The sequence below is a fragment of the Petaurus breviceps genome, unplaced genomic scaffold, assembly GCF_028583685.1.
Source record: "Petaurus breviceps papuanus isolate PSGF00001 unplaced genomic scaffold, PetGlider_PUasm1.0 90977, whole genome shotgun sequence".
NCBI lineage: Eukaryota > Metazoa > Chordata > Mammalia > Diprotodontia > Petauridae > Petaurus > Petaurus breviceps.
Window position 1 is genome coordinate 53,996,570 of NW_027187391.1, and position 12,640 is coordinate 54,009,209.

Sequence of the window (12,640 nt, forward strand, 5' to 3'; positions counted from 1 at the left end):
TCTCTCTCTCTCTCTCTCTCTCTCTCTCTCTCTCTCTCTCTCTCTCTGTGTCTGTCTCTCTTTTATTTTTTTAACAAATGAGGAAAATGAGGTCTGTAGAGGTTAAATGACTGCAGTTCCCATACATGTTGTATACTACCCCCAGCAAAATATGAGACTATTGAGTAGAGGGACAATGGAGTTTTGTTTTGTTTTTTGTCTTCACATCCCTAGTTCTCAGCATAGTAACTAGTAAGTAGTAGGTGTTTAATAAATATTTTGAATAGAATTGACTCCACTTTCTCACAGGAATTACTATAGCTTTGTTATAGGAATGCTATTTCATTATTTCCTTTGGAAAGCTGATTTATCTAATCACTATGAAAATCAGGATAAGTTTTTTTCTTTCATCCTTATAATTAATTCAATTCTACCCAATTCTACTGGGTCAACTATGTACAAGGTTCTATGCCAGGCATAGAACATAAAGAGACAAAAACAAACAAACAAAAAACTATCTCCACCTTCAAAGAACTTATATAATAATAGCCAGCAATGGTTCAGTGGATAGAGTAAGGTGGGCCTTGATTGAGGAAGATCTGAGTTCAAATGTGGTCTCAAACTCTTACTAGCTATGTGACCATGGGCAAATCACCTAACCCTATTTATGTAAGTTTCCTCATATATGAAATGAGCTGGAAAAGGAAATGGCAAACCATTACAGTAACTTTGCCTAGAAAACCCCACAACTGAAACTACTGAACAACAAAGTACTCATATGATGCTTTAAGGTTTGAAAAGTGCTTTAGAAATATATTTTTTAAAATTTGGTCCTCAAAACAACCCTTTGAAGGAGGTGCTATTACCATCACTATTTTTAAAGTAGGAACATTGAGGCAAACAGAGATTAAGTGACTTGCCCAGGATCACATAATTTCTGAAGCCAGATTTGAACTAAGATCTTCCTGACTCTGAGCCTAGCACTTTATCCACTCTTCTACTTAGCTTTCTATTGAATGAATACAACACCTACACAAATACATAAATGCATTGTACCAAACAATAAGAAGTCATTTCTTGAGGGAAAGAGAATTAGTAGAAGGGATAAAAAGAAAAAGCTATGTACAGGAGGTGGTACCCAAGCTGAAAGAAAGTATTGAAAGAGGCCAGGGATTCAAGAGGAAGGAGAGCATTTCAGACACAGGGGGACCACTTTACAAAGAAATTGAAATTAGAGATGAAATGTCATGTATGAGGAACACTGAAAAGGGCCTGAAAAGCTTGGTAGAAATGAAGTTTAAAATGATCACTGCAAACGGGCAATCTGGTACCTCCTCTTAACCTCCTCCTCTCCAAGGTAAATAACCATATTTGTTATTTGTTTGTCATCTTCAAGATGATCACTCTCTATTATCCCAGTCTCTATTATATACAAAGTATTAATATAATAGGTATTATACAAAATTATATTAAAATGGCAAGAATTATATCTATTAGGACTTTATAATCTCATTACAGAAAATAAGTAACAAGCCTAACATAATCAGCACATATATTATCAAGAATTGATCCTATCTTAATTTCCACAGTTCATTCCCCCCCCCCTTTGTTTCCTGGAGTTCACAATGACTTTATATCTATTATCTTATTTAGTCTCAGTAAATCTTTACTAATCCAATATGGGTAGATATAATTTTCATTATTCTGATGCATAAACAAAGGCATGAAGGATTATTTGTTCAAAGGGGCACAAATAGGTGAACAACCTACATGACTATGCTGTCCAAAACTTGTTACTTAAGCATTAAAAAGAAATGCTTGTGTAAAATTACAATTATAAATATTTATTAGCCAATTAAATTTGGGCCCCAATGGAAAGGTAAGAATAGTTATTTGACATTACAGTAAAGCAGGGCTTTTTCTTCACAATTTTTGGTAAAGCTATTATTAAGGTAGAGAGACCAAAGTCTTGTCCCATGGTGCTGGAATTCAGAAGGGATCTGACAGCATTTTCAATCTTTCAGCATTATAGAAAAATTACCTAAAATAGAAAGCTGATAATGTTTTCTCCTCCCAATAACAGCTGTACCCAAGGTGAGCTTCTAGTTGTCCTGTCCATGTTCAGTATTCTGAGTTTAGGCCTTTTATATCTTGGGGAATTTACCTACCCTTCCTTACCAACTGAATTGAAACACTTTTCACACCATTTGTCAAGGAAATAAAAATTTCTGGTTATGGTTCTGATTTTTTGTAGCACAAAAGTCACTCAATGATCTGGGGGAGATTTGCAGTAAATGTTGATAATGAATTTTTAAAACCAACATATAAGCAAGCTGGCTCTGTCAGTGCTATTATTTTGATGTTTTTGACAAGTTAGTTTCTGATTTGTCATACAAAACAGCTTACTTAGGAATAAGAGGAATGCCAAATTTTCTTTCAGCAGTTTAGAAGCAATTATGGCATAGTGGATAGAGTGCTGGGCCTGGAATCAGAAAGACTCATCTTTGTGAGTTCAAATTTGGCTTCAGACATGCGCTAGCTGTGTGACCCTGAGCACGTCACTTAAATGACAGGTTTGCCTCAATTTCCTCATCTATAAAAATGAGCTGGAGAAGGAAATGTTAAACCATTCCAATATCTTTGTTAAGAAAACCCCAAATGGAATCACATTCAGACATGACCAACCAACAATAAAAGAAGCAACTATAGATAAAGCTTTTGAGGAGTCAAAGTGAAGTCAAGTCAATTAGCATTTATTGAGTAATTATTATGTGTTAGGTACTGTGTTAAGAACTGGAGTGAGTCATTGGATGATGAAGGACCTCTGTCATACAGTTAGTGTCTGAAGTTGGATTGGAATTTAGGTCTTCCTAATTCTAGGCCCAGAATTCTAGCCATTGTGCTATCTAACTGCCTAGCTTAAATAACTAGAGGGAAATTCAGTACTCATAACTAAGTTATACCAATAGAATCACAATTACAAAACTATCTAAATAAAATTTTCAATTTTAGTGTTATACTAATCAAACCACCAAGAAACTATAATAGAGAACCAGATAAAATATTATTAGCATCCATTTGGAGGGAAAATGAATAATCTCAAGAAAAACAATGAAAAAATAATAATAAAGCATGAATGTGATAGGAGCAACATCTACCCACATACTTAGCTCATTTTTAACTAAAAGATAACAGAATTGTCTTCCAGACTCAATTAGTACAGAAGACTAAACATCAATCAAGTGAAATAATTTTCTGGTTGCCTCTGTGTAAAAGTCTAGAACAGGAAGGCCTAGAGTTGTAGAGGGTTGGATGGGTGTAGCAGCAAGCACCCCAAGCATCCTCAGGGTGGCTGCCAACACAGGTTCTTGGATCTGCTTTGTTAAAGGAAAGCAACTCAAAATGGGTTAACAAGCTTACTTTAATCAGTCAAATATGTATCGTTTACCTAGTTCAGGGGAAAAAGGTCAGCACCCCGAACTTCAGAGTATACAGACAGAATTATCAAGACAGAGAGAGATCAAGTAGGCAGTTTCCAAACTGTCCAACCATTACATCCATACCAAATCAACATCTGGGTTTCATCAATATCTGGGTTTTTCAAAGCGGGGGGAGGAGGGGGGGCTCTCAACAACAGCTTCCCAGAGTCCAGATCAAATCACACAACACTTCTCAAAGTGAGCCCCAAAACAAAGCTACACATCAGGGCTTATATAGCCTTCTCCTGGCTCAGAGAATGTAACAACCTTATTGACTCACTGGCCAATCAAGAAGTGTCTACTGAAAAACAAGCCTCCCACCCCAGGCTCCAGGGGCACTTTAGCCTAGGGGCAGGGAAGATCTTAAAAATTTACATTCCCATTACAATGGGGGATGGGAGTAAGTGTTGAAGAGGTGGTCAGATGATCCATGTTACGGATCAGGCAACAATATGGCTAAGTTGAGCCATAAGAGCTCATCCTCATGTGAATCATTCTGGTATCCTTGCTGAATGTCATTTTCATTCTCTTGTTAAGTTTTTGTTTTGTTTTGGGGTTTTTTGCTCATGTTATATACTCATTCCATTTTAATCTTGATCCTGAATCACAATACTAATTGGAGTCAGGTTTGGTCAAGAATGGGAAAATAGCTCTTTAAGATTTCAACCATAGTCATCAAACCTTATGGTACTGGATAAAAAATAGAAAACTACATCAATCAATAAACATTTATTGTTGCTTAGTCATTTCAGTTGTATGTATCCAACTTTTTGTTACCCCTTTTAGAGTTTTCTTGGCAGAGGTACTGGAGTGGTTTAGCTATTTCCTTCTCCAGATCATTTTACAGATAAGGAAACTGAAGCAAACAGGATATAAGTGAATTGTCCAGGGTCACATAACTAGCAAGTATCTGAGGTTGGATTTGAACTCAGGTCCTCCAGATTCCAGACCCAGCACTCTATCTACTGAGCCACTTAGACCTACCATGTGCCATGTACTGTGCTAAGTGCTGGGGATACAAAAGGAGACAAAAGACAGTCTTTCCCATCAAGGAATTTACAGTGTAATGGTGGAAATAAATATACACAGACCAAGGTATATACAGGATAAATAGGAAATAATTAACAGAGAGAAGGAACTAGAATTAAGAGGGGTTGGGGAAGGCTTCCTACAGAAGATGGAATTTTGGGGGTCACTTTTAAAGGAAGTCAGAGGGTAGTCAGTAGTTGGAGTGGAGGAGGGAAAGTGTTCCAAATATTGAGGACAGCCAGAGAAAATGCCTACATAAATGAAACAGACTGGATAAGGCATAATCAGAAATAATTTAACTCAGTAACTTAGTGTTTGATAAATCTGAGGATATAAATGACTTGCGGAGGAGTTCCCTATATGATAAGATTAGCTGGTGAAACTGGAAAGTAGTTTGGCAGAAATTAGGTTAAGATGAGCATTTTATTCCATATATCACAATAAACTCCAAATGGAGATGTGAACTGAATATTAGAGGGATTTCTATAACCCCCCCAAATTAGAAGAGAAACGGAATAAATGCCTTTCTTATTCCATATATCACAATAAACTCCAAATGGAGATGTGAACTGAATATTAGAGGGATTTCTATAACCCCCCCAAATTAGAAGAGAAACGGAATAGATGACTTTCATAGCTATGGCAAGAGTAAAACTTCTTAACCAATGAAGAAACAGAAGCAATCACAAAAGAAAATAGATTCAATTACATGAAGTTGAAAAGCTTTTACATGAAAAAAATGAGACTAAGATAAGAAAGGACTTGGTCAAGGAGGAAAAATGTTTATAAAAATGTATTTGGTAAGAGTCTGATATCTAACATATATAGGTAAATTACACAAATATTTAATAACAAAAGTCTTTCCCATTATAATGGATAAGTGGCCAAAGAATATAATCAAACAACTTTCAACAGAAGATTTGTACACTATTAATTACTATATGAAGATTGTTCAAAATCATTATTAATAAAATAAATACAAATTAAAACAACTCTGAGGTTTCACCTTACACCTAGCAAATTGATGATAAAAAAGATGATAAAAATATACAAATGGTAGCACTGTAAGTATTGTGAAGACAGATATATTATTGGTGGAGCTGCATCCAATCACTCTGAAAAGCAAATTCAAATTATGCTATGAAAATGAGTAAGATATTCATACTTTTTGACCCAAAGATTCTACTGCTAGGCATTTATCCCAAGCAGGTAAATGATTTTTGTTTAAGACAACTTGGAGGCCTTTCCCAAAAGATCAATGGTAAAGCAAGGATTCCCATTATCACCATAACTATCTAACATAATGCTAGAAATGCTAACCCTAGAAATAAAAAAATGGAAATTAAGGGAGTAAGTACAAAGAACGTTATAATTCTTTTTTACAAATAATAATGTAATTTACTTAGAAATCCTCAAAAGGTAACCAAAAATTAATTTAAACAATAAATTCATCAAAGTTGCAGGAAATAAAATAAATCCAAATAAATCATAATCATTCCTGTATGTTAGCAAACCCAGAAGAAAGAGCTAGAAAACAGCTATGATATATTTGGCACTCTATCTATGAAGGTACACCCAGGAACTATATAAATCCAACTATAAAACACTCTTTACAAAAATACAGACCTAATATTTGTAGAAACATTAAATTTTTCATGACTAGGTCGAGCTAATGTTATCTAAATTAACTTAATAATTTAGTGCTGAAGCAATCAAAATGCCAAAGGAACATTTTAGAGAGCTAGGGAAAAAACAAACAAACAAACTTTACAATAAAGGAGTAATCATTAAAACAATTTGTTACTGGCTTATTTTTTTGTCTTTTGTTTTTTGGAGGAGGGAAGGCAGAGGAATTGGGGTTAAGTGACTTGCCCAAGGTCACACAGCTAGTAAGTGTTACATGTCTGAGGCTGGATTTGAACTCAGGTCCTCCTGAGGCTGGTACTCTATTCACTGCACCACCTAGCTGCCCCCTTTGTACTGTTTTAAAACTGGAAAGGTCAATCAATGGAATAAATTATGTGCATAACATAGAGAGAAAGCAAACATTAAAAATGGTGTTCAATAAGTCCAAGTTATTATATATATATAGAGAAAGGGCTGACTGACAAAAACTACTGTAAAGTTTAGACACCAGTCTAGCAGCAATTTGATTTATACTAATACCTCATATCACATACTACAATAAACTCCAGATGGATATATGACCTATATATAAAAGGTCACATCATAAACAAGTTAGTGGAGTAGGGAAGAATTACCTTTCAGATTTATGAATTTAGAAAACTTTTATGATAAAAACATGATAGAATTGCACAAGATAGAGTGGACAATTTTGATTATATCAGATTTATAAATTTTGCACAAACAAATTTAATGTAGCTAAAATTAGAAGGGAAAAGGATGAAAAACTTTGAACAATCTTTAAAAGGTGAAATTTTGTAGCAAGTTTCTCCAGTGAAGGTTTCATATCAAATATGAACACACACACACACACACACACACACACATATGGAACTTAACCAATTTGATGACTAAGAGACATTCCCCAATAGATAAATGATCAAAGAATATGAACAGGCAGTTTTCAAAGGAAGAAATTCCAGCTATTCAGAACTATATTTTAAAAAAATACTCTAAATCACTAATAATTAGAAAAATGCTAATCAAAGTAACTCTGTGATTTCTCTTTCAAATACATCAGACTAACAAAGATTACCAAAGAGGAAATTGTAATTAGTGAAAGAACTGTAGGAAAACAAACACACTGATGCATTATCATCAGACAATTTGGTGTTACGCTCAAGAAGTTACAAAATTATGCATACTTTTTGACTCAGCTATAACACTAGTAGGCCTACACTGCCAAAGAGATCAAAGAAAGAGGAAAAGGACCTAAGTGTACACAAATATTTATAGGACCATAGTAGCCAAAAATTGGGAAACTAACGGAATGTCCTGTATTTGGCAATAGCTAAATGAATTCAAATATTTGAAATGTGAATATTATTGTGCTGTAAGAAATGACAAAATGGACAGAAGAAACTGGGAAGACCTCTATGAATTGTTATAGAACAAAGACAGCAGAACAAAAAACAATTCATACAATGACAATATCAAAGAGATATATGACTTTGAAAAACTTCAGGACTCTGATCAATGAAATGATCAACCAAATGTCCAGAAGACTGAAGAGGAAACGTGCCACTCACCTCTTACCAGAGAAGTGAGGGATTTAAAATGCAGAAAGATTTTTATTTGGGGTATATCCAAGGAGAGAATTTCTTTTGCTAAACTATGCATATTTATGATGAGAGTTTCATATTTTTTTTTTGGATCTTGTTTGTTTTGCATTTGTTTAATGGAGGGAAATGAGAGGAAGTGATTGTAAATGTGAATAAATAACTCTTTTAAAAGATCTCATATACACTCAAACAGGTACAGCATCACTTTTTGTAATAGCAAAGAAACTAGAAACAAAGTGGATAGCTTTCAACAATGTAATGTTGAAATAAGATGTATTACATGAATATTATGGGATATTTCTTTACTGTAAAAAAGAATGTGTTTAATAAATTTTGAGACACACTGGAAGATTTATATGAACTGATACAAAGTGGACTAAGCAGAACCAGGAAAACGATATATACAGCTTCAATGATGTAAATGTAAAGAACAACAATCAAAATCAATGCTATTAAATTGTAATGATCCAATTTGGCTGCAAAGATAAGTCAAATGAATTTACCTCCCTCTCATCTCTGCATAGGTAGTTACTATCTGCATATAATATTAGGCTTTGATGTGTTAGTAAAAAAATCTTTTTAATTCTTTGTTAAAAGCTGTTTCTTTGGGAGAGGAGTGTGACACATATTGGAAAATAAAACTTATAAAAAAACAAAAAAAGAATATTTTTCAAAAGCAAAAAATTATTGACATCAATATTTGGGGTTAGAATTACCTTTTATCTTCAGCCTTCAAAGGGATATATGCCATTAGAGGGATATTTGAGCCGAAAATATGAACTAGTTACTTTTTCTTGAAAAAATTCCTTGACTTTTTTTTTAAAAGCAATCGGGGTTAAGTAACTTGCTCAAGGTTACATGGCCAGTTATTTCTGGGTGTGGTGCTGAGTGTCTGAGCCTGGGATTTGGTCCACAGGTCATCCCGGCACTGGAGCCAGTGCTCTTACTTGCTGAGCCACCTGGCTGCCCTCCTTAAGACTTTTTAGAATCATTTGAACTAATTCACAGCTCCATCAACTGAGTCAGATTTCCTATTGTAATGCAAAAATAAAAATTGCTATAGTAAATTTAAGGGACTTTCAAAATCTAGTTTTTGGGTAGCTTATTTATAACAAATCAAAACATCATTAAATTAAATATCATTAATATCATGTATGATATCATATCATATAAAAAATATTATCAGGACCTGGGATATCCTCAATAAAGGGAATTCTTAGTGAGGAAACTCCCTCCACCCCAGATTTGTAATTTATAATCTTAGGGAGTTTTCTGCTACTTTGAGATATTAAGTCATTTGCCCAGGGTCACACAGCCTAAATGTTTCTGAGATGAAATTTAAAGCCAGGTCTTACTGATTTGGAGGCCAGCCCTCTCTTTATTATTCTATTATCACTCAGATACATAGAAAGATTTGATGAATTTGATAAGCATACCCAAAGTTAACTAAAAGTGAAGGACATGTGATTTGTAAAGGAAATATTTAAAAAAGTGTAATACTGCTAGTAATGGAAAAGCTTACAAACAATATCAATGTGTAATGATCAATTTTATAATTAAGCATGTTATGAATTAGAAATGAATAGGTCATTTATTTAATACTCTTTCCAGGGTCTGAATATTTTTTGACCTACTTCAAAGTCAAAGAAATTATTTGCCTTGGAAAGTTGCCACTGAAATATCTCTTTACTTCTGAACAAAGAAATATTTTTTTTCACTGAAAAACTTCTATCATTTCTTTCCTTTTGGAAATTCATATTCTCCTCAAGTCAAAATACTCACTTGTGAGATGGGTACTGAAATAACAATAATGAAAAAATTCATGGCTTTGATAAAATATTATTACATTAAAAAAATAATAGTAATAACTATTATCCTCTATCATATCCCCAAGAATCTCTTCATTCATACCTCATACCTCAGAAGTACCCTCTGCCCTTGAGGCCCTTTCTTTTGATTAGAGGGTGGAGGGCTACTACCAAGACCTCAGTTTAAGGATGGTGCACAGGTCAGCTATCTCTTCCTTCCAAACTGGATGCATTTCTCTGAACTTTTCCATCATCACAACCTGGCCAGCTACCTTCATCCCTTGCCCAGCCACTTTTCAGTTTCTTTTTATGGTATTTATTATCTCCCCTTTTCTTGAGGGCAGAAACTATCTACCTTTTTGCTTGTTATTAATGTTCCCAGCTCTAAGCACATTGTAGGTACTTAATAAATGCTTGTTGACTAGCTAGTAATAGCTTTCATTTATATAGTACTTTAAGGTTTGCAAAGCACTTTCCATATTTCATCACAATAACCCACAAAGGGCAGGTGTTATTATCCCTATTTTCAGATTAAGAAAATGAGGTTCAAGCAAGTTCTGTGACTTTCCCAGAGTCAGGTAGATAGTGAGTATCTGAAATGGGATCGGAACTCTGGTATCCTGATGTTAAGTCCAGCACTCTAACCTGCTACTACTTCATAGGACCTCTCTCAGTGATACCCTAATGGAATGCAAGCTCCATCACTTCCTACCAAGTTAGAAAGATTTACATGTGTAGGTCTAGCCATGGGCTGGGTACAGGTCATTGGAAGACCAGACTGCTTAATTTGGAGATTCCCATCCCCAGACAGCTGATCACCAAGTGATACATTTTTGGGGTCATAACAATTCATGAAGATTGTCTCCTAAAACATTGGACATGTTATAATCTGTGCTGTTGGGAAAATTATTCACACCACTGAAATCACAGAACTTTAGAAATATTGGAGTTTGTTCTGCAGACAGTAATTTCACAGTTAGTTTCTGCTAAATGCTAAAAAGCCTTAGGAAAATAAGCCCTAAATTATAGATAGACTATTAAAAAAAACATCAAATAGCTACAAATAGTTGTGTTCACTTTTTTTTTCATTTTAGAGAATGGGTCTACTGAAACTATACAGAAAGGACATATCTCTGCTTAGAGTTTTTATGTACCTTTTGTCACCTCAAATTAATCATTTCCTGCTAGAAAGCCAAAGAAAAGATTCAGCCCCATGGGATTACTAAAACTAATGCTTGCTATAAAATGTATTGTACCTTCTACTTCTAGTGAACACCAAATGGTGGACGATGCTGGTGCTGCAGGAGGGGCTGGAGGCCCTGGGGGCCCCAGCGTCAGAGGCTGGGGTGGCTTCCACGGTGGCTTTGGCAGTGGGGGCCAATGTCGAGGCTGAGGCCGTGGTCAAGGTCGAGGCTGGGGCCGTAGCCGCAGGGCCCGGGGAGGAAAGGCCAAAGACAAGGAGTAGGCTCCTGTCACTAATCTGGGCCGGCTAGTCAAGGACTTCTTTTCTCCCTTCCTATCAAGGAGTCTGAGCTCATAGATTTCTTCCTGGGATCTTCATTGAAAGATGAGGTTCTGAAGATCATGCCTGTTCAGAAACAAACTAGAGCTAGACAACGTACCAGGTTCAAGGCTTTTGTGGCCATTGGTGACTACAATGGCCATGTTGGTCTGGGTGTCAAGTGCTCCAAGGAAGTGGCCACAGCTATTCGTGATACTATCATTCTGGCCGAGCTGTCCATTGTTCCTGTGAGACATGGCTATTGGGGGAAGAAGATTGGCAAGCCTCACACAGTACCCTGCAAGGTCATTGGGCAATGTGGGTCGGTTCTGGTGAGCCTGATCCCCGCCCCTAGAGGTACTGGCATTGTCTCAGCTCCTGTGCCTAAGAAGCTCCTGATGATGGCTGTAATTGATGACTGCTACACTTCTGTGAAAGGCTGTACTACCACTCTGGGCAACTTTGCTAAAGCTACCTTTGATGCCATCTCCAAAACATATAGCTATCTAACCCCAGACCTGTGGAAGGAGACTATGTTCACTAAGTAAGTCCCCTTATCAGGAATTCACCAACGGTCTTGTGAAGACTCATACTTGAGTATCTATCCAGATGACCCAGGCAGCTGCTGTGGCAACCACATAGATTTTTTTTTATAAACAAATAAATTGAACTATGCCTGCTAAAAAAATTAAAAAAAAATAAAATGTATTGTATTATGCAAAGAAGTCAGAACAAACATATATCTAACCAATAATGAAGTAATAAAATGTTGATGAATGGGAGGGTTCTTTTGTTTTTAACACTTTAATTTAAAGTTTAGAGTTCCAAATTTTATCCCTTCCCTCCCTTTATGCCCTTCCCCCCTCCCTGAGATGGCAAGCAATTAAGTAAAGTTTTTTTTAAATGCTTTATTAACTTCTGATTTACATCGTTTGTTTCCGCCAGATTTTGAGTTACAAATTTTCTCCCCGTTTTTCCCCCACCCATCCCCCCAAAACAGCAGTCCCACAGGATATCCCCACCTCTGATCTGCTCTCTCCCATATTTTCTCCCATACCCGTTTCAACTTTTCCAGTGGATCTCTATGCCTCAGTGCCTGTATATCTTTTTTTGTTCTTAATAACATGTAAAATGGTATTAATAATAGTATATATATATATACAGACACACACACACACACACACACACATATATATATATATATACATATATTTGAATATTTGATTTTAAAACTTTCAATTCCAGATTCATTCCCTTCCCCCCCTGCCACCCACCCCCACTGGGGAGACAAGCAGTTCAGTATGGGTTGTACATGTGCGGCTAATGCAAAACAATAACATAGTAGATGTACTATAAAAGACTGACTATATTTCCCTCCCTCCTATCCCACATCCCACTTGTTCTATTCTCTACTTTGATCCTGTCCCTTTTCAAAAGTGCGTGCTTCCAACTTCCCTCCCCCCCAGCCTGCCCTCCCTTCCATCATCCCCCCTCACATCCCCTTCCCCCCCTATTCTCCTGGAGGGTGAGATCCCCTATTTAGTGTGTATTTCCCTCCCTCCTCAAGCCAGATTCAATAGGAATAAGGTTGACCCATTC

The 12,640-nt window shown here is 36.0% G+C and overlaps 1 pseudogene; it reads left to right on the plus strand.

Annotated features, from left to right (window-relative positions):
* Positions 1-10,819: 10,819 nt before the first annotated feature.
* On the plus strand, positions 10,820-11,683 carry LOC138153332 (small ribosomal subunit protein uS5 pseudogene; annotated as a pseudogene).
* The last annotated feature ends 957 nt before the right edge of the window (positions 11,684-12,640 follow it).